The sequence below is a fragment of the Prionailurus viverrinus genome, chromosome B3 (assembly GCF_022837055.1).
Source record: "Prionailurus viverrinus isolate Anna chromosome B3, UM_Priviv_1.0, whole genome shotgun sequence".
NCBI lineage: Eukaryota > Metazoa > Chordata > Mammalia > Carnivora > Felidae > Prionailurus > Prionailurus viverrinus.
The window spans coordinates 35,308,885-35,330,180 of record NC_062566.1 but is presented as its reverse complement, the minus strand read 5'-3'; positions in this window follow the sequence as shown (position 1 = coordinate 35,330,180).

Below are 21,296 nucleotides of genomic sequence, written 5' to 3'. Positions count from 1 at the left end.
TCCAGGGAATACTCACAGCAGACCCATAGACTGCATGATCCCAGGTTCCTGAATGCTCTGCTTCCCACTATGGGCTTCATAATGCATGAGGGCTGGAGCTGGTGGAGGAGAGTGGGAAGGCAGACATGACCCAACTGCTCTAGCTTAATGAGAGATCAGAGCTGCCTGAAATGTAAATGGCAGCAACTCAGGGGACATCACCTGCTATGGAATAGCTGTGTGCATAACTCTGTGTGCCTGCAATGAGAGTGGACATATGGGAGTGTGCAAAGCTGACTGGGTATGTCATGATGTGTATATGCTCGTACTCAGCTCTGATCCCCAAGTGCAGTGTAACTTGAGGCATTTCATCTCCTTCTCTGGACCTTAGTTTCCCTCACAGTAAAATGAGAGGATCTGAAGAACTCTAAAGCTCCTCCCTCTTCCACCACTGTTCCTTCCACCTCCCTCCAGACTCTTCTCCCTGGTTTCAGCAGAGCAGCTCCTCCAGCCTCTGAAGCCCATCACTGCAGATGTCCAGCCACCAGTGGCCTCATCTTCTACCTCAAGTTCCCAGTGAGGCCTTTCTTTACAGGAGGAACTCTCTCACTGAGAAGAATTCTGGAACTTTCTCCACTACCTTGTGCATGTGTGTGTGTTTATGTGCAATTGTGACTACAAGTGTGTTTGTGATCGGCCATGGGAAAGGGAGAGATGGCAGGGGTCTCCAAGGGAGCAGTGAATCCATTTGCTTGTGTCTCTGTGTCTCTTTTTCCAAGCTCCCAGAGATAGGCTCCTAAGGGCATGTACCCACTCACAAGCTTTGTGCACATTCTCACAGTATCTATTTATAGCAAGACTCAGTCAAGTACCACTTCCTCCAAGAACCTCTCCTCATAGCCACACACTGGGCTAACTGCCCTTCTGCTGTTTTCTACAAGCCCTGTGCCCTGAGCACTTTTCCAGTAGAACATTCATCACATTCTACCAATGCTGTTTTCTTGCTTGCCCCATCTCTGTAGTGAAATCTCTAGAGGATAGGGACCGTGTCTCATTCCCTTGGCATCCCAGCATCTGGAATGTTCAGGACCTGTGTGTGGACTGGGGTGACCTCACCTCACGTACTCCCAGTAGGACATTCTGTCCTCAGTGGCCCCATACCCCTATGTTACCACCCGCTTTGGAGTGTGAGGTAAAACAAACCTAATATACCCATAGAGCTTTCCCCTTGGGGTCACCACCCCAAGACCTTCCTCTGGCCCAGGAGAGGCCTGCTCTAACTGTGAAAATGGAGACAGCCTGGGATACAGGGTGTGGGTGCTCGGCTGATCCCACCAGTTTTAGGGCCCTCACCACAGGAAGCGTTCCTCCTCTTTTCTGCACTTTCTGGCCCTGCTGTGAACCTTGTTGGCGCCAGTGGGCTTTTAATATTTTCTGTTCCTGGCTGTTATACAACATTTCACCTCAAAAATGCATCCTTCCCCTCACCAAAGGGCACGCCTTTCCAGTGAAAGGAACCCAGGGCTGGTGAGTGGAGGTGACCCACTGCATTCTGGGCTCGGGGGAGTCCCAGCCCAGTGCTTTGAGAAAGAGGTGGCAGAAATGTCTTCCCAGCCAAAGGAGACAAGCTCCCTGGCCAGTCTGAGGCCTCACGGTCCCACAGGAAGCCTGGATCCACAGCAAGCAGGGGGACACCTTCTTGGTTCTATGTGGGACTCCAGCCCCATCCCTTCTAGTTGCCTTTACCTCGCTGAGCCCTACTGGCGCCTCTGCACAGTGAGGATGACAACAGTGCCCATCTTTCAGGGTCCTTGTGAGGCTTGAATGCTGCACATTTGGGTCATGCAGGGAGCTTTAAAACACACCCAGCCCATGCCCATCAGAGATGCCGATTTAAGGATATGGGTGCAGCCTGGACATCAGTATTTTTTAAAAGCTCTCGGTGATTCACTCCAGCCACAGCTGGGAACCACTTGCTTGGATGGGAAAGCACTGTCCTGGGGACTCGTTACAGGTACAACTGCTACTTTGATGAGCAAGGGCACCACACCGCCCATTTTCTCCAACATGCAATCGCATGGATGCCTGAAATCCCCTGACAGAGTAAAGGGAAAAGCACTTTGAAAAGGCAGGTGAGGAGTCCTGCAGGTTTACTCTGTGCCTTTCCAAGTCCACCCTGCCCACAGACAGATGCCTCTGAGCCACCAGCCTGGTCCCATGCTGGAGCCCCACAGATCTGCCCTAGTGACCCCTCTGCTGGGTGGGCCAGGTCCACTCCAGAGGGATTCAGGCCTGTGGCTCCCTCCCAGACACAGGCCCTGAACCCGAGAGTGGGACCGTGAGGTGGAGGTGACCCCGCTCCTGTCACCCCTCACTGCATGTTGGGGTAAAGGGCAGCTGTCACTACAGAATTAACTGGGAAACAGGCAGTGCCCCATACTGGGGAGGAGAAGATGTTCAGGGGCCCGGTGGGGAGAGTAACATCTGCCTTCTTCACCCGCAGAAGGTTCCACAGCCCAGAGGAAGAAAACAGCTGGAGAGCTGGGCCCCTCAGGGAAAGCAAGTGGGGAGCAGCACATCTTCTCACAGTGACCCACCCCCCAGGCCACCCCTTAGCGGCATATCCCAGAGTTAGTCTGGTCTTGGACACAGGAGGAGAGAACAGGTTCTCCCCAGGGGGGCAGCACAGCCCCTGCCTGAGGAGCTTCAGCCAAAGTCCAGGCCCCTAGCAGAGGCCAGAGCCCACAGCCTAGCTAGGCCTGAGGTTCTACAACAGGGCAGTGAACAGGCCTGGGGACTGGGGTCACAGGAGAGGTGGCTGATTTTCCTCAGGCACTCGCTGGAGAAGTGGTTCTTCTGAGGTTTACTCGCTGTCCTGTGTCCCCAGCTCCTGGCCAGGGTAGGAAAGGGGCGGGAGGGAGATGAAGGGGGTGTGGTGGGGCACAGCATGGCAGGCAGGAAGGAGGAGGGGACAGCAGAGCTGCCAGACTGGGCCCCACCAGCAGGGAGTCCAGGAATAGCAGCAACCACAACCACCACCTTAGGGAGTGTCATCCTGCCCACTTTTGTTTTCCAACTGAGGACACATTAAGGGTGGGCACAGGGAGGCACCAGGCCTTTTGGACTATGCTATGGCATCCAGAGAAGCATCTACAGCCTCAGCAAGGTCAGGGGCAACAGGGAACGACTGAGCTGGAAAAAAACTTCAGTCTCAACAAGTCTGCCCCTGCCTCCTGATACCTAAGGTAGAAAATACACAGACTTTGAAGCCAAAAGAACTAGATTAAACCATGCCTCCACCACAAATTACCTGTATTCACGCATTCATCCTAAAAATAGTTTCAGCTTCTACTATGTAGCAGGCCCTGAGCTATGTGCTGGGGTTACTAACAAAAACGAAGCCTAGTCCCTATCTTTGAGGAACTTACCCAGAAAAGGAGTGATGGACCCATAAACAGATCTCAGGGAAGGCTCCCTAGAGGAGGTGTTGTCAGAGTTGACTTTATTTTTTTTTATTTTTTTTTTTTAATTTTTTTTTCAATGTTTATTTATTTTTGCGACAGAGAGAGACAGAGCATGAACGGGGGAGGGGCAGACAGAGAGGGAGACACAGAATCGGAAACAGGCTCCAGGCTCTGAGCCATCAGCCCAGAGCCCGACGCGGGGCTCGGCTCGAACTCCCGGACCGCGAGATCGTGACCTGGCTGAAGTCGGACGCTTAACCGACTGCGCCACCCAGGCGCCCCACAGAGTTGACTTTAAATATGAATAGCAGTTGGATGAAAAGGAAGAGGAAGAGCACTCCAGGCAGAGAAGACAACATGAGCAAAACCAGCATGGTGTGTCAGGAGCTGCTGGGAGACGAAGCACGTGGCAGGGTCTCTGTCAAGATTCTTAGTTGAGAGCAACAGAAACCAGTGCTAGCTAGTTTAAGCAGAAAAGGAATTTACTAAAAGGATATTGGATCCCACATTCCTGGAAGCCCTTTTTGATTTATTAAAGTTTGTTTAAGTAATCTCTACACCCAACATGGGGCTCAAACTCATGACCCTGAGATCAAGAGTTTCATGCTTGGTTGACCAAGCCAGTTAGTTAGGTACCCGAGGCCCCAGTTTAGAATCTCAAAGCTAAACTCCTCAAACCCACACAGGGCAGGAAACATGGCAAAGTTAGCTCTGGAGGCACCCCAGAGGTCATTTTTGTCTATAGTTCCTAATCTTGAGTCCATGGGAGCAAAAAGATATATAGCATATTTTGAGTATGTGTAAATGTATTTTTCTGGGGACAAGGTCCATGACTTTTATCAGATTCTCAAAGGAACCCACACTATAGGTCAGATTCTCCCAGAAGCAAATCCTGAAGTGAAGATTCATGTGTAAGTGATTTAGTAAAGAAATGTTCCCAGGAGAAGCCAGTAAGGTAGAAAAGGAAGCAGGATAGTAGGGAAAGGGGACAAAACCAGGGAAGAGTGTAATTTTGTGTGAAACCACACTCAGCCTGATGCTTAGGGAACTCGGGGGCATTAATTGCACCTTCAAGTTTTTTCCTACTCAAGACAAAGTAGCTAGGCTTTTGTACTCTCATGGCAGTGGGTCATTGGCTATGGGCCAGGTGCCCTGCAGTTTTGTGTGGGTCATAAACTGCCGGGCACTTTCAGCTCTCCTAAGGGAAAAGAAGTCTCCAGCTCCCAAGGGCAATCCTTGAACGCTTAATGAAGGGTTGGAGGCACAAGGCTGGTAAAGGAATTTGAGGGGATTTGGGCATGTATAGTTCATATTCCAAAAAATTCAGGAATCACTGATCTAGTACAACCACATAATTTTATAGACTAGGAAATGGAAACACTTCTGATTGTATAGTGCCTAGGTACCCAACTAAACCTCATAAACCTCCTAAACACCCCCAAATTCTAGATAAAGGAAAAAAAAATCTTTTTTCTTTTTGAAAAAAATTTTATTAAACACACTTATGAACTGACGGTAAAGTAAGCAATGTTCAGGCCAGAAAGAGACAAAAGCTAGAATTCAGAGGGCAATGAATGAAAAGTAATGAAATCAGCTTTTACCTTGAATACATTGAATTTCGTGAACTTGAGCTTCAGTTTTTCAGCCTCATGGAAATGGGACAACATTTAATAAGTCCATGCTTGTGGCACCTGCATGGCTCAGTCGGTTGAGCATCCAATTCTTTATTTTGGCCCAGGTCCTGATCCCAGGGTCGTAGGATCAAGCCCTATGTCCAGCTCCTTGCTGGCCATAGAATCTGCTTGAGATTCATATTCTCTCTCTCTCTCTCTCTCTCTCTCTCTCTCTCTCAAATAAAAAATTGAAAAGAATTAAAAAAAAAAAGACCATGCTTGAAACAATCACTAGCAAGAGACACTGGGACTGCTTTAATGACAGTAAACTAACAGTGACCCTCCTTATAGGCCCAGGCCTTGAACTACTTTCCCTAAAATAGTTCTTAGAGGAGAGTGAATACCTGAAAGAGGTTGGGGGCTGTTAGGAAGAGAGAAGAGGGAATGGCCACTAGGGAGCCAAGCAGCAGGGTCTGCTTCAAGAACTCTGGTATTATGAACTTGACCCAAGGAAAATACCTTACAGCTTGGGAGAGGCAGAGGAGTGTGGGAGGGTGAAGAATCTGAGTTCACTTCTAAGTCCGCATTCATGTCTGAGTCCTGTGGAGGAACATAGCATAATGAAAAAAATGTAGGGTGTGTGAACCAGACTGACACCATCTTGGACAAATCCACCATGATGGTTGCTCCACGATCTGAAGCCTTCTTGAGCACAACCCCACAAACATATTCTTTCTTTTTGTTTATCCACACCCTTAAGTACACCCTCAGGGCATAATGTCCTCAATATGCTCTGGAGATATGAATATGACAGACACCAATTTTCAAAAATTCTCCTCCTGGTGGTCCCAGAGCATGTACTCCCCAGCCTCTAGGCTATAAAAGCAGATCTTATGGGAGACAGAGTTGTGGACATTTACTCATCTTTTGGTTGCCCAAGACATAGGCTTCTGTCCATATGTCCCTTTAATAAATTGTTTCTTGTCAAACTAATGGCTCCTTTGGCCTTTGGAGGTCATTTTGCATATACCTCTCTTTTATGGAGTAAAGATTTCAAGTAGCAAGCTGTTCTGGAGGATTCTCAAAGCAGAGAGAAGCATTCCCCCCTCCACAGTGGTATTCCTCACAGCTTTGGCCTCTCAAGTGCTCTTTGCCTCAATCAAAGCAGGGAAAGATAGGGGGAGCCCTACTGGAACAGGTTGCTTGTGAGCCCATAGGAGCTGAAGCCTGAGGTCTCTCAGAAATAGATGGGTAGTTTTTCAGGGACTCCAGGGGTTCTTTATCCACCTCACCTCGGCAGGTGGATGCAAAGAACAGGTAGAATTTGGGTGCTTATTGCTTCATTTTTATTCATGTAGCTCCATTTATATTGAGGCCTTAGGATATAAATGGAGGAGTCCAGATTGTAAAAAATCTGAAAAATAGATCCTGGACTCGGTAATTAGTAGGTTCTTGGTGGTTTTAGAAAGAGAAGCTTCAGAGATTGAAATCACCCTCCAGGGATCCAGGAGGGGGAAGAAGGAAGTATGATGGGAGGCGACACAAAGACTGGGACAAGAGGTCTCCAGGAAGTTAAAGAAGCCAAGGAGGAAGTATGGAGGGATTAAGGTTGTCCACCAGTAGGAAGGCTATGCTGGGTGTGGGGTTTGACATTTAAGATTTCTTTTTTTTTTTTTTTTTTTTTAAATAACTACCATTAACCGAGTGCTTTCTATTTTTTTTTTCAACGTTTATTTATTTTGGGGGCAGAGAGAGACAGAGCATGAATGGGGGAGGAGCAGAGAGAGAGGGAGACACAGAATCGGAAACAGGCTCCAGGCTCTGAGCCATCAGCCCAGAGCCTGACTCGGGGCTTGAACTCCCGGACCGCGAGATCGTGACCTGGCTGAGGTCGGACGCTTAACCGACTGCGCCACCCAGGCGCCCCGACATTTAAGATTTCTCAGGAAGAGTATCTTACCCAAATTATTTAACTACCAAATTATTTAATCTCGCTGAGCCTCAGCCTCCTAATTTATGAAATGGAACTAAATTTCCTACCTAGTAAAAGTAAAAACACCTTTTGTCTCTCAGGATTAATGGCAAAGCATGTAAGTGTGATATGTAGGATGTGGCAGGCACTCGAGGACTGTAGAAGGATGAAGGAAAGTGTGTCGTTTCTCATCTATGGACCTAAATTTCCTAATCCTTACTAATTGCTGACTTTATCTGTCAGTTACTGAGAGAGATTAACATCTTCCACTGTGTTGTGAATTTGTCCGTTTTTATTTTGCTTTCCTTGCTTTCTCCTTTTGCTTTATCTATTTTGGAGTTATTAGGTATATATGCATTTTTTAAGTTTATTTATGTATTTAAGTAATCTCTACCCCCGACATTGGGCTCAAACTTACAACCCCAAGATCAAGAGTCACACGTTCTACTCACTGAGCCAGTCAGGCACCTCTAGATGTATATAAATTTAAGATTATTCTTTTTGATGAATTGAACCTTTTATCATTATGAAGTGACCCTTTTGTTTCTCATAATGCTTTTTGTCTTAAAGTCTACTTGGACTAAGATTAATATAAATATATCAGCTTCCTTTGGTTACTATTTGAAAGATTTTTTCCATCCTTTTAAAGTTTCTGTGTTCTTATGTTTTAAATGTGACTTTATGAATAGCTTATAACTAGACTCATTACCTGGTCTAGTTTGGCAATATTTTTCTTTTAACTGAAGCCTAAAGTCCATTTACATTTATTAAAACACTGATACAACTTAACAGAAACCCATGGGGGAGAGGAAGAAAAAAAAAAAAAAAAAGAGGTTAGAGTGGGAGAGAGCCAAAGCATAAGAGACTCTTAAAAATTGAGAACAAACTGAGGGTTGATGGGGGGTGGGAGGGAGGGGAGGGTGGGTGATGGGTACTGAGGAGGGCACCTTTTGGGATGAGCACTGGGTGTTGTATGGAAACCAATTTGACAATAAATTTCATATATTGAAAAAAAAAAAGAAAAATAGTTAGAAAAATTCTATCTCCAGCAAATTAAAAGCTAGAGACAATAAAATATTTTGAAGTTTAAAAAAAAAAAACACTGATACATACACATATATACATTTATGTGTTTATTTATTGGTATGCATGTATGTATTTCTAACCCATTATTTTTTATTTTCTAGGTTTCCTTTTCTATTCTTTCTTGCTTTCTTGTTTTCCCTTATTCCATTTTTCTCTTTACTAGTTTGCAAATTATACCTTTTTTGCTAGGTTTAATGGTTATACTAGAAATTTTAACATGCATATTTTATTTGTCTGAACCTAAAGTTAATCAACATCTTTAGTTTGTTCTTTTTAAAAATTTTTTAAAATGTTTATTTATTTTTGAGGGAGAGACAGACAGACTGTGAGCCGGGGAGGGGCAGACAGACAGGGAGACACAGAATCTGAAGCAGGCTCCAGGCTCTGAGCTGTCAGCACAGAGCCCGACGCAGGGCTCAAACACACAAACTGTGAGATTATGACCTGAGCCAATGTCTGACACTTAACCGACTAAGCCATCCAGGCACCCCACAATCATTCATTTTTATCTCTCATGGTTCCAGGACTAACTGGGATCACTAGGTAACTCTTGCTCAGGGTCTCTCATGTGGTTGCAGTCTGATGGAGACTAAAGCTAGAATCATCTCAAAACCTTGTTCGGTACACGTCTCACAGTTGATGCTGGCTGTAGGCTAGGTTTTCAGTGGGGCTGAACACCTACATTTGGCCTCTCTATGTGGCCTGGGTATCTTAGCATGGAAGCTAGGTTCTAAAAGGGAATATCTAAGCAGAGCAGTCCAGGAGGAAACCATATTACTTTTTATGGCCTAGCCTTAGATGTCACACAGCATCACTTCTGCCACATTCTGTTAATTACATGCAAGTCACTAGACCAGCTCATATTTAAAGGAAGGTCAATTAGGCTCTATCTCTTGGTGGAAGAGTGTCAAAAAATTTGCAGACATGTTTTAAAACTATTATATACCCCTTCTGTATGCCAAGCACTAGACAAGGCACTTGGGATAGTGGTAAGTCACAAACCCTAACTTTATGGTATTTACAGTCTAATGGTAGAGATACACACTAATAAAATAATATTACAAATATGTATAAAATTGTAAACTTTGATAGTGCTATGAAAGATGAACAGAGGGAACTATGAGAAATTATATCACACATTTGTATGACATGGACCAGGGACCCAAGGAAGACTTCCCCAAGGAAAAGACATCTGGGTTGAGATCTGAAACATTAGTGGATGCTAACTCTGTGAAGCATGTTAAAGAAGGGCCTTTCAGACAAAGAGACCAACAGCCACTGGCCCTGGGACAGGAGGAAAGGTGACCTAAGAGGCATCCAGTATATCTGGAGGCAGATAGCAGAGGAGAGAGGTGTGAGACAGGGCTGCAGAGGTGGGCTGAGACCAGGCCCTTGGACTTTATAGGCTAGGTGAGGATATCAGCCTTTGGCCTTAAAGGTGCAGAAAGCTGTTGAGGGTCACTCACTGGCAAGTGATGTAAGCAGATCTGCACCCTAAAGCTCACTTTGGCTGCTGTGTGGATGGCCCCTGCCAGATGTTGAGTCAGGACTGGGAGGGCTGTGAGACTCTTGTCTGCAATACCTCCCCTCTCCATGAGACTCCCATGCACATGCTGAAGCCAGCAGTGGCCTACATCGTATACCTGTAGGCTGGGCTCCAATACCCTATACTTGGCTTCCTCAGTCCCTCTTCTAAGGTACAGGAAGTTCTGCCATTTTGCATTCTTAATTAGTCACTCCTTTAGTCTGTCAGTTAGTTGGTATAGCAGATTGAAGAGTAGTCCCCAAAAGATATGTCTGCATCCTAATCCCCAGAACCTGTGACTATTACCTTATTTGGAAAAAGGGTCTTTATGAATGTAATTAAGTTCAGGATCTTGAGATTAGGATATTATCCTTATCTGTGGATCATAAATCCTATGACAAATGTCCTTATAAGAATGAGGCAAAGAGATATTTGAAATGGACAGAAGAGGAGGAAGTAATGTGAACATGGAGACAGAGATTCGAGTGGTATGGCTACAAGCCAAAGAATGCCAACATCTGCCAGAAGCTGGAAGAGTCAAGGAACGGATTGTCCCCTAGAGCCTCCAGAAGGAGTGTGGCCCTACTGACACCTTGATTTCAGCCCAGGGATCTGGTTTTTGAACTTCTGGCCTCCAAAACTGTGGAAGAATACATTTCTGCCAGTTTAAAGCCACAGTTTGTGGTAATTCATTACAGCAGCCATAGGAAATGAATATGGTGGGTACTTCTTTAGTTGTTCCTTCCTGATGGGATTTACTGGCTCCTTCAGGGAACTTCCAAATGCTGGAATGCCCCAGGCTCAGTCCTCAGAGCTTTCTTTGACTATTCTCTCTCTTTGTGACCTCATCCATTCACTTGGCATCAAAATACCACTTATTTGCTAAAACTCTCCACATTTTATCTCCTCCCAGACCCTTCTCATGGAGCCCAAACATCTTCACAGGTAGATGAAAAGATAACTCTTGTTCTCTACCCTTCCCACTTCCCCACCCACAGATTCTCCTGGCCAAGCATCCTCAGCCACTTAGTGCTCTAGGTAGAAATGTGGTGGCCATCCTGGATTTCTCCATTTCCCTCATGCCTTATATACAACTGATAGCAAGTCTTGTTGTTTAGATCTCAAATGAGATCTGTCCCTTCTCCTCCATTTCCACTGCCACCACAGCCACTAGCATCTCTTACCCAGATGACTATCCCAGCTCCTAAGGACTCCCAGCTTCTTCTTTTCTTCATGTTTATTTAGAGAGAGAGAGTATGTCTGTGAGGGAGGGGAAGAGAGAGAGGGGGAGAGAGAATCCCAAGCAGGCTCCATGATGTCAGCACAGAGGCCCATGCAGGGCTCGGTCTCACAAACTGTGAGATCATGACCTGAGCCAAAATCAAGTCAGACATTCAACTGACTAAGCTACCAGGCACCCCAATATTAATTGATTTTCAAATATTTCTTCAACCTGGCATTTCTCAATAAATCCCACTTAACTGATGAATTATCTTTTTATGAATTGTTGGATTTACTTTGCTAGAATTTTTATTTATTTATTTTGCACTTGTGTTCATAAAGGATATTAGTCTATAGTTTTCTTTTCTGGGAATGTTTTGTCTGATGTTGGTATCAGAGTAATGCTGGCCTCATAGAATGAATTGGGAAGTGTTCATTCCTCTTCACTTTTCTGGAAGATTTTATATAAAATTGGTATTTTTTCTTCCTTAAATGTTTGGTAGAATTCACCAGGGAAGGCATCCAGGCCTGAAGTTTTCTTTATGGGAAAAATTTTAATGATAAATTTAATTTCTTTATTGGTTCTACGGTTATTCAGGTTATCTATTTCTTCTTGAACTTGTGTCACGCTTTTGCTTAAAGCCCTCAGTGTTGGGGCACCTGGATGGCTCAGTTGGTTAAGCATCTGACTCTTGATTTCAGTTCAGGTCATGATCTTGTAGTTTGTGAGATTGAGCCCCACATTGGGCTCTGTGCTGACAGTGCAGAGCCTGCTTGGGATATTCTCTCTCTCTCTCTGTCTCTCTCTGCCCCTCCCATTCTCTCTGTCAATAATAAATAAATAAATAAATAAATAAATAAATAAATAAATAGCAAGCCCTCAGTGTTTCCCCCTCACATCTACATCCTTGCTGTGGCTTGCAAGGCCCTGTCTGGTCTGTTCCTGCCCTCCTCCCCAACCTCATCTACACGGTACCTTCCCCTCACTCACCATGTTTCAGTCACATTGGTCTTCTGGTTAATCCCAAGATTATGTCAAACTCTTCCCTAGCTCAAGGCCTTGGCATTGCTGTTCCCTCTATCTGGAAAGCTCTTCCTTAGGCTCCTTATTCTCATCCCTCAGGTCTCAGATTACATGTCAAGGAGGTCTTCCCTGAATATTATTTTCAGGGTAGGGCCTGCTGGATACTCTCTCACACCGAATCTTGTTTCCATCCATAATATATGTATCACATCCTGTCAGTGTTTTGTTTGCTTATTGTCAGCTCCCTAAGAGCAGGGATCTTGTCTGTCTTGTTCACTGCTCATCCTCAGCACCCAACACAAGATCTGGCATAAGTGAGGTGTTCAATTACTATTTTTTAAATAAGTAGACTTACTTAGTGGTTTGGCCTATTGGTCAGTCAGGCAATGAGGAAGGCAGTAAGTCTTCTGTGAGCCCGCCTATCAGTCTGAGGTTTTTGCTCAGCCTGGAGTAGGTCAGGCAGGCACTGAGTGGGCTGGTTGCCCTATGGAGTGGGTCTGTGTGACTGATGAGCCCCCCCTGTGAAGTCAGCCCAGGATTCTGAAGGACACAAAGAAGTGAAAAGCCGAGGTCTATCCCCAAGAAGCTTCTGGCCCACCTGTCTACTTGGAGACTCACTGTTCCCTACTGCCCAGCCAGGACATGAAATGGGATAGAACAGGGTAGACAGGGGAAGGCTGCAGAGCCTGGTCCAGCCTCTGGCAGCTGCTCCTCAGCAATTCTGTTACAAGCCTTCCAAACCTCATAAAAACCTCACCTAGTGACTGACATGCTCAGGAAGAGCCTGTACAAGAGACACAGAGAGGGCTTTGTATCTTCTTCCCCACCCCACCTCCCAACCTCCCCTGACTTGGGTCCTCTGCTCATGGAAACTGCCCCACTGGACCTGGCTGCCTGGCCCCAGGAGACAGGCTGTGATGCACGTTGTCACTGCCTGCTCTCTACAGGGGCAGGACATGGGCCTGTACCTCTAGGGGCCACTCCTTGCAACCGAACCCATCCTAGGTACCCCTCTTCATAGACCAGAGAAGGCCCAGCTCTCTGGTTGAGCAAGAGACCTTGCATGGAAGCTAGAGACTTCATAGTTAATCCCAAGTTTCTTGAAGAATGTCCCGGCTAGGAGTTATGGGTGTGGCTCGAGTCCCATCATGCATGAGTACGTGTAGGACGCTATCAGACCTGCTTGTGTGGGAAGCAGCTGCTTACAATAACTAGGCAGTGGCACCCAGGCCGCCAGCAATCACTGAGACTCACTCCTGCTCACCGACCAGCTCCATGACCAGGAGGCTCTGCTCTGGTGACATCACCCTCCTCACACACTGCTAAGGGAAATGAGCTCAGGGCCGCCATCAGAGGCGGTATGTTTACTTACAGGGACCCTGGCTGTCAGCAGCTCATTGACCAGACATTCCCTGCCCTAGCCAGCATGAGGCAGAAATTTCCTTAAACATATTATTTTGGCCTCAACCCACCATTTGCTCCCTTGCTTCCAATTTTTTTCAAGAGGAAAATTCCCAGTTCTAGCCCCAAATGGAGCAGCCCAGAGGTGGTGGGGAGAGATCACAATGACCCCCTAAGGACCTTTCAGAGGTTAAGTTTCTCCCACCTCCCCAGTAATCCCTGGAGCTGCGAGATCATCAAATCAATTCTCAGTCACTCATGTGTGCATGGGATCAGAGGGATGGCCGGCATGACCTCAAGAGCAGACCCTCTCCTTCATGGCCTTCCTCATGGCCTCAGCCACCCTGAGCTCATACTCAAAGCATTTCCCAACTCAGCAACCCTGGCTAGGCCATAGACCTCTCCCTCATTCCCTTCGGGTCAGGGATATTTCAGGAGAGCCCCAAAGCCGCCAGTTTTCACAGGCTCCAGGGGATTCCCAAGATGGGATCCAGGGGATTCCCACCCCCACCGGCCCTGGCTGAGAGGTACTGTCACTTGTCCCTCCCAATTCTCTTCCTGTTGTTCCTGCTGGAACTTAGCCATTCCGGGGGGCCCTGAGAGGAAAGGGGTCCTCAGTCTCCCCAGTGCTTCAGGATCTATCTGTGCCAGCAGCAGAGCGATGCCCTCCCAAGAGTATCAATCATGAGACAGGTGTTCTCTGCCTAGCTGGATCTGCCCACTATTGGGGCTGGTCAGGCAGGCCCAGACATGTCAGGGAGTCTGAGGCCTTACCTGACCCAGCTCTGCCCTGTGGCTTGATCCTACTTAGCTCAGCATCCTATGGCACCAGGGAGGGGCTCAGTGGCAGAATCAGGTCAGAAGAGGGCATTGAACCTGCATTTCACAGTGCTTTACCAAAGACTGAGGAAATGTCAAGGGTCCACATTGGAGAATGGGATAGAGGGAATGTCTCACACACAGATCTGAATTGGCAGCTTCTTGGAAGGGAATGATTTTCTTATGCAACTGTACCTGCCCCCCAACCGGGCCAGAACTCCCTAAAACATACGGTTCCAATAATTTCAATTAGTCAACATGTCTAGTGAACCCAGAATTTATAAAGTAAGGAAGCTGGAAAGACCCTTGATAAGGACAGAAGCTAATATTTATTGAATATCTACTGTAAGCCTGACATGGTACTCAACACTTTACACACATTATCTTATTCAATCCTCATAACTCTGAGGGAGATTAAATAACTCTAAAAGAGACACAGCTTGTATACAGCAGAGCTGGGATTCAAACCCAGTTCTGTCTGATCCCACAGATTCTACAATTATGCATTCTTCCATTTGACTTCTAGAAAGTAATTAACTTAGGAAATCAATCACATTTCTTCTGTAAACCAAGCAAGACCTGTAAGTTAAAGATGTGCTAATACAGTCCCTCCATTCTGCAGATGCGGAAAATGAGGCCAGATCACAGAGTGAGTCTTTTTATTTGTTTACTTGTTTATTTTTCTTTAAGTAGGCTTCATGCCCAGTGTGGAGCCCAATGCCAGGCTTGAAATAAAGACCTGAGCTGAAAGCAAGAGTCAGTGTTGCCTGGGTGGCTCAGTTGGCTGAGCATCTGACTCTTAATTTTGGCTCAGGTTATGACCTCACAGTCGTGAGATTGAGCCCTGCATCATGCTCTGTGCTGACAGTGTGGAGCCTGCTTGGGATTCTCTCTCTCCCTCTCTCTGTCCCTCTGCTGCTCACATGCGCGCTCTCTCTCTCCCTCAGAAGAAATAGGCTATAAAAGAGAGGCTATAAAAGAGAGAGACAGACAGACAGATGCTTAAATGACTGAGCCATCCAGGCAACCTACAGAGTGAGTCTTAAGTTGACCATAGGACAGTGGCTCAAACTCAGATCAGTGTCTCTCCAGCCACCCCAGCCTGTCTCATAGTCCTAAGTCAACCCAGGCAAGACAAGGGTGGTAGAAAAGCTGTGGGCTCTGCCCTCTAGGAGACAAGACAGACAAAGATGAACAGAGAAACAAACAGACATATAGACATCCACACAAGCAGACATGAAGAGGCATAGACACACAGGCAAAGATACACACATGGGTACTTATATCCATGTATTGTATTGTTCTCATCTATCTGCGGTGGTTCCTTTCCAGATTGCAAGTTCCATGAGGAAGCAGGCAGAAAGGGCCCTTACCCTGGGCTCACCTGTAGATGGCCACGCTCTTGCTTTACTCTGGCCACACTCCATTCCACACACTGAGAAGTAACCAGGCCCAAGAGGATGGATCCATGGGGAGCCCATTCCCCCATTCTAGATTATAAATCAGTTACATGAGACCCCATTATTTCCTGCTCAGAACCATTTGGGCAGACTTTGCCAGTAGTGTGCATACCCCGGAGCCCAAAAGGTGGCCAAAGGGCAGCTGTCTTTGGGGTGCATTCATGGAGTTTGGACACATTAGGAGTAATACATGCTTGCAAGGCCACTCAAGATAGGGGACGGAGCCAGGATGGGGAAAAAGAGACTGGGGCCACTTATTCTGCATTGCTGAATTCCAGCACAGAAGTCAGAGGAGCCAAGAATCCAAAATCAAACCCAGCCCTCTGGCTTATTGGGATTAAGTATTTTATTTAGCAGTTTGTTGTTTTGACTTATAACGTTTAAATATTTAGATGTACTGGGGCGCCTGGGTGGCTCAGTGGGTTAAGCGTGCGACTCTTGGTTTTGGCTCAGGTCATGATCTCATGGTTCATGAGTCTGAGCCCTGCATCAGGCTCCAGGCTAACAGCACGGAGCCTGCCTGGGATTCTCTCTCTTCTTCTCTCTCTCTGCCCCTCCTCTGCTCTCTCTGTCTCTCAAAAAAAAAAAAAAAAAAAAAAAAAAAAAAAAAAAAAAAAAACTTAAAAAAATATTTAGACGTACAAATGTACGTCTTGCCCTGGTTTTTAAAAACATTAGGAGCTGCCCTGGATACCTCCCTAAGTTCCCAGTGCACAGTGCTCACAGAACAAGCACTTTAAAGATGTCTGTTAGTAAATAAGAAAATCATTTAGTGAATTAATTGAATGAGTGAATGCTTCTGCACAGATATAAACAGACAGGCATATACACTTTCAGGCACTCACCAACACATTATTGACAAGTATATATACCCACACTCCCAGAGATGCACATACCTAATAAACTTACATCTAGAAAGCCTGGTACGTGTTTATAACAAAATAAATGTTCATATGGACACTCCCACAGAAACTTGCAGGCACGTGCAGACCCACTCACTATGCAGAGGCCCACATGTTCCCTTGAAGATACCCATATACATGAGCTTACACAGAGATAGGGACTCATCGATATGCTGGCAAACATGCTTTTCCCACTGAGGAACCCAGCTCCAACCAGAAATGCAGCCGCCCAGACATGCAAACAACAGAACAGTCACATAAACTCACACTGATACACGCAGCTAGACAAAGACAACGCTGTAGGCCTAAGACAGACTGGGAGTGAGACACCTGTCCACAGAGACCCCCTGGCTGCCCTGGGCTCCCACACTGTCTGCCTCCCTCCCACTTCTGTCTGCGGCCAGAGGGGCTCCTAGAGGAATTCCTTTTGCAGACTGGCTGAGAAAGGCTACTCTCTCCTCCTCCACAATCCCAGGCCAGAGTCCTGTGGCAGAGAAGCAGATGGTGTGTGCTGGGGGGTGCTCCCCCTTGCCAAGGACTCTGCCCTCCGTCCCCAGCCACCACCCGTGGCCTGCCAAGCCTAGGCTGTGTGCTGGCCTCTAGACAGAGACAGAGCCCCACGCAGGTCCTGCTGCCCCAGCTCTGCTTCCAAAAGCATGATTTAGGAGGGGCTGGTGAACAGCGCTTTTCCAGAGGACTTACTTCCTCAGGAAATGGCTCGGCCACAAGCCTGATCTCCAAAACAGGCGTAGGATGAAAACACCTCTGCTCCTCTCCAAAAACATGGGCCGCCCCTCTCACTCAGAGCCCCTGTGTCACTTTTAGCCCCAGCATCCACAGAATTCCAAGGTGATGGACAGCAATGAAAGGTCCAGCATCTAGTCCCACTTCTGCTGCTGACTCGCTGTGTCCACCTCCAAAAAATGACCCCTTTGGGTGTGATGCTTTCAGATGCAGTCAGAATGAGATAGGAGTCTCTAATTCCCCAGGCAGTCTCTGGATAAGGGTGAGGGGCTCCAATCTCAGGAGGCAGTGGCCTGGTGTGGGCCTCCTCTTAAGTCACAGAGTCATTATTACGTGCACAGAGCTTGTGCCAGGCTGTGGCTTGAAACAGAGGTGCCTCAGGCTGAGGCAAAATGGGGACTCAGGCAGGAGTCAATGTCCTGTGTGGCCTGGAGACAGTGACCTCTCCTCTCCCTCTCCACCCTCTCGCCAGGTTCCCTAGGCCTCTGCTGGAGGTGGACACAGTGCTGCAGCCCCACCCAGTCGGGTGGGCCAAGAGACAGGAATGCTGCTCAGCACAGCTGGCCGGACAGGAGAGACTGTTTATTCTCTGCTGTCGGGAACATCCCAGACAATCAGGGGGATTTGGCCGCTGGCAACCCCTGGATTTGAGGACTCCAAGAAGTCAGCTTAATCAGAGCAGGCTGATGGCCTGAGCTCTGAGAAGGCAGCAGAGGTGGAAGGGAGGGGCCACCCCTCCCTGCCCCATATTCCATGCCATGTGCCTCTGAGCTCACCTCCTGGATCTGCAGTGACAGGGCAGAAAGGTGAATGGGGCTGAACCCAGCCTTTTAATCATGCAGCCATCAGGAGAGACTTCCTACAGTCTGACTCCCAGCATCCCAGGTGCCCCCTGCTTATGAGCCATGTCAGAGCTAACGGCCTTAGCCTAGGAAGGGAGGTCATTTTGCATCCCCCAGACCCGTTCCAACCTCCCTGTGCTACCAGCCCAGATCCTTTCTGCTCAGGCAGTCCCTCTAGCTTCCGCCTTGTACTTGCCTGCCTTTCTTATTATTCCAGCTCCAGAGTCAGCTTTGGTGCTGCCTCTTCCAGGCCTTCTCACCTTGGGCAAGTCACCTCTCCAGGCCTGATTCTTCTGTAAAATAAAGATTACAGTATCCATCTCACAAGGACATTTTGAAGATTAAATGAGAGAATTCTTTCAATAGGCCCACCATGCAGGAGGCACTTGATAAATGGTAGTGCCTTTCTCTCCCATTCTTTCTATTGGTGCAGACCTCACCTCTGGTATTCCTGAGGGCCAGGCCTCTCTGGTGTAGCTTATAACACGTGCCCGGTCACATCTCTACCAATTGCTGCTCCCAGATCTCAGAGTGCTTTGGGGTTCCGTAGCTCTCTGTAGAAGAGTCCAAGTTGACCCAAGGAGGCATTTTGATGCCAAGGCTCTAGAAGGTCCCAGAACATGGTGGGGTTTTTTTTGTGTTGTTTTGTTTTAGGTATTTTTTGTTTTTTGTGGGGTTTTTTGGTGTGTTTTGCCCATCTCTCATTTTGCATAGGTTTGAGTGCCTTGTCTAAGGAGGTCAGGGAAAATTCATCAATCCTGACTCATTTGTTTGGAATTCATATTTCTATATATTTAATAAAGAGTTTATACCAAAAATAATGAAATTCCAGGATGGCAAAGAGTATCAGTTAAGGACCCCTCCTCACTGTATCTCCCACAAGTTCCAATTTAAACTCTTAAATAAAAAAGGAGTCTATTGGTTACACAGTGAAAGGTTTGGCTTTAGGCACAACCAAACTGAGTACTCAAACAACATCATCAGGACTTAGTTTCTCTTCCTCTCTTGGCTCTGCCTTCCACTGTGTTGGTGTCAGTAGGAGGCTTCCCGTGGCAGCAAGATTCAAGGCGGCAACACCAGGACCAGCCTCTCACACTGACAGAATGGGGATGGGAGGCAAACGTCTCTTTCCTAGCAGCCTTTGCAAAAATCTTCTTATAGATTTCTTAGGGGTCACATGTTGGTATATGAACCAATCGCTAAGGCCAGAGAAATGCAGCTTGCTGATTGGCTCAGGCCTGTGCCACTGCTCCCTGCCTAGGGTGTGTGGGTAGAAGGAGCAGCCACCTTTACCCAGATCCAGTGAAAATGGAAAAGAGGTTGGTTTCCCAGCAGGAAGCTGGGTGGGGTATGGTACCAGGAGGGTGAGTGAACGATGGACCACAAACAGGTGTCTTCCAAAGGAAATCAATGGTCAAAGAACTAAGCAGATGAATACTTTTCAAGCACTCCCAAGCCCTTTAAAAATGTAATGGATGGAGCACCTGGGTGGCCCAGGTGGTTAAGTGTCCGACTTCAGCTCAGGTCATGATCTTGTGGTTCATGAGTTCGAGCCTCATGAGGGGCTCTGTGCTGACAGCTCAGAGCCTGGAGCCTGCTTCCCATTCTGTGTCTCCCTCTCTCTCTGCCCCTTCCCAGCTCACGCTCTGTCTCTCTCTGCCTCTCAAAAATAAATAAGACATTAAAAAATTTTTTTAAGTTTAAAAAAATATATAATTGATGTGCTAGTTTTAAATCCCTACAGATCTCTGTCAGGCAATGTGTTATAGGGCCCATTTGGGATAGGCTATACTTGCCCAAGAACAGTAAACCTACATCTTTGACCAATCTGTAATCCATACTTCCCAGGAATTCGGACTGGCCTTTTCCCTTCCTGTCCACACTGGTGGGCAGCTTGACTGAACTGACCAATGCTGTGAGGGCTGGAAGGCCCTATCAGCACCATAAGCTATTTTCACCAGGGACTTCCCTTGGCTAAATGGGCACTGAAAGAGGGTGGACTCCAGGGGCCTCAACCTTCCCTTTCTCTCCTGACCCCCACAAGTCTCCTCTGGCCTTTGAATCTCCCCTGGTTGCTTTCTCTCTACTACCACTCTTCCCAACTCATTTCTAAATCCCATTTTCTTAGGAAAGACTTTGTCATCAGTCACTTATATGTGTGTACGAAGCGGCATCAAATCAGTAGTTTAACCTTTCTCAGGACTATGTGCATTTTTACTCTGAGCCTTTTCAGTGAAACAAAAGGCTTTGTCCTGCCTACCCCCTACTGTTCCCAAAAAGTGCAGAGCAAATGGGACTCTGAAATCAGGCAACCAGTGTCCACGACCATCCCTGAAATCCTCACCCATCTGCACAGCCTTGCCACTGTGTTTTTTCTTCAAGTATAATTTCGATCACCTTTGCTGACATTCAGTCATTACTCTCTGCTGTGGCAGGGAAGTTTCTTGAATCCTTTCATCCATTTATTCACTCAGCAGACTTCCTGAGTCTCCATCATCTTTTAGATACTGGGTATGCCAAGACAGCCCAGGCCCTGCTCCCTCTGACAGCCTGCAGTTGAATCTCAATGCTGGAACATCACCTGCACACCAGATTTTTAACACAAACAAAAAGCCTAGCCCAGTGGCTGGTATTCAATAGGTATTCAAAAAGTGCTGCTTCCCCTTCCCAGGGCTGCACGATGTGAACACTGGAAATTTTCTAAAACCTTTTCCAGGTGGACAGGAGTGCCAACAGAAGTGGGTGGAGATGGTGGTTTCTATCTCGTTTCAGAATGTCATGATTTGTTTTGGATGTTCCAAATGTCAGGTTGGAGATCATGCAAAGAAGAGGGGCTTATTCTAACCAGATCAGGGCTAGAGGCAGCCCAGGACACTGTCTCCCTGGTACACAGCCCCAGACAGTTTGGAAACAAACAGAAACCCATCCAGAGGAGGGAGACTGACAAAAGCAAAAACAAACAAAGGCCAAGAGATGGAAAACTCACGAGGTGGGGCCGGGTGGAAAGGAGGGGAGCGAGGAGAGATGGGTGGAGGCTGTGGAGGGGGCTTAAGGAGGGTGTGTGTGTGTGTGTGTGTGTGTGTGTGTGTGTGAGAGAGAGAGAGAGAGAGAGAGAGAGAGAGAGAGAGAGAGAGAGAGAGAGAGGAGCTGAACCCAGCTCCCCCCACCATCCCAAGAATCACCATGGCAATGGGGAGGGTGAGTGCAGCTGATTCCAGGCCAACACAAACCTCCAGGGCTTAGC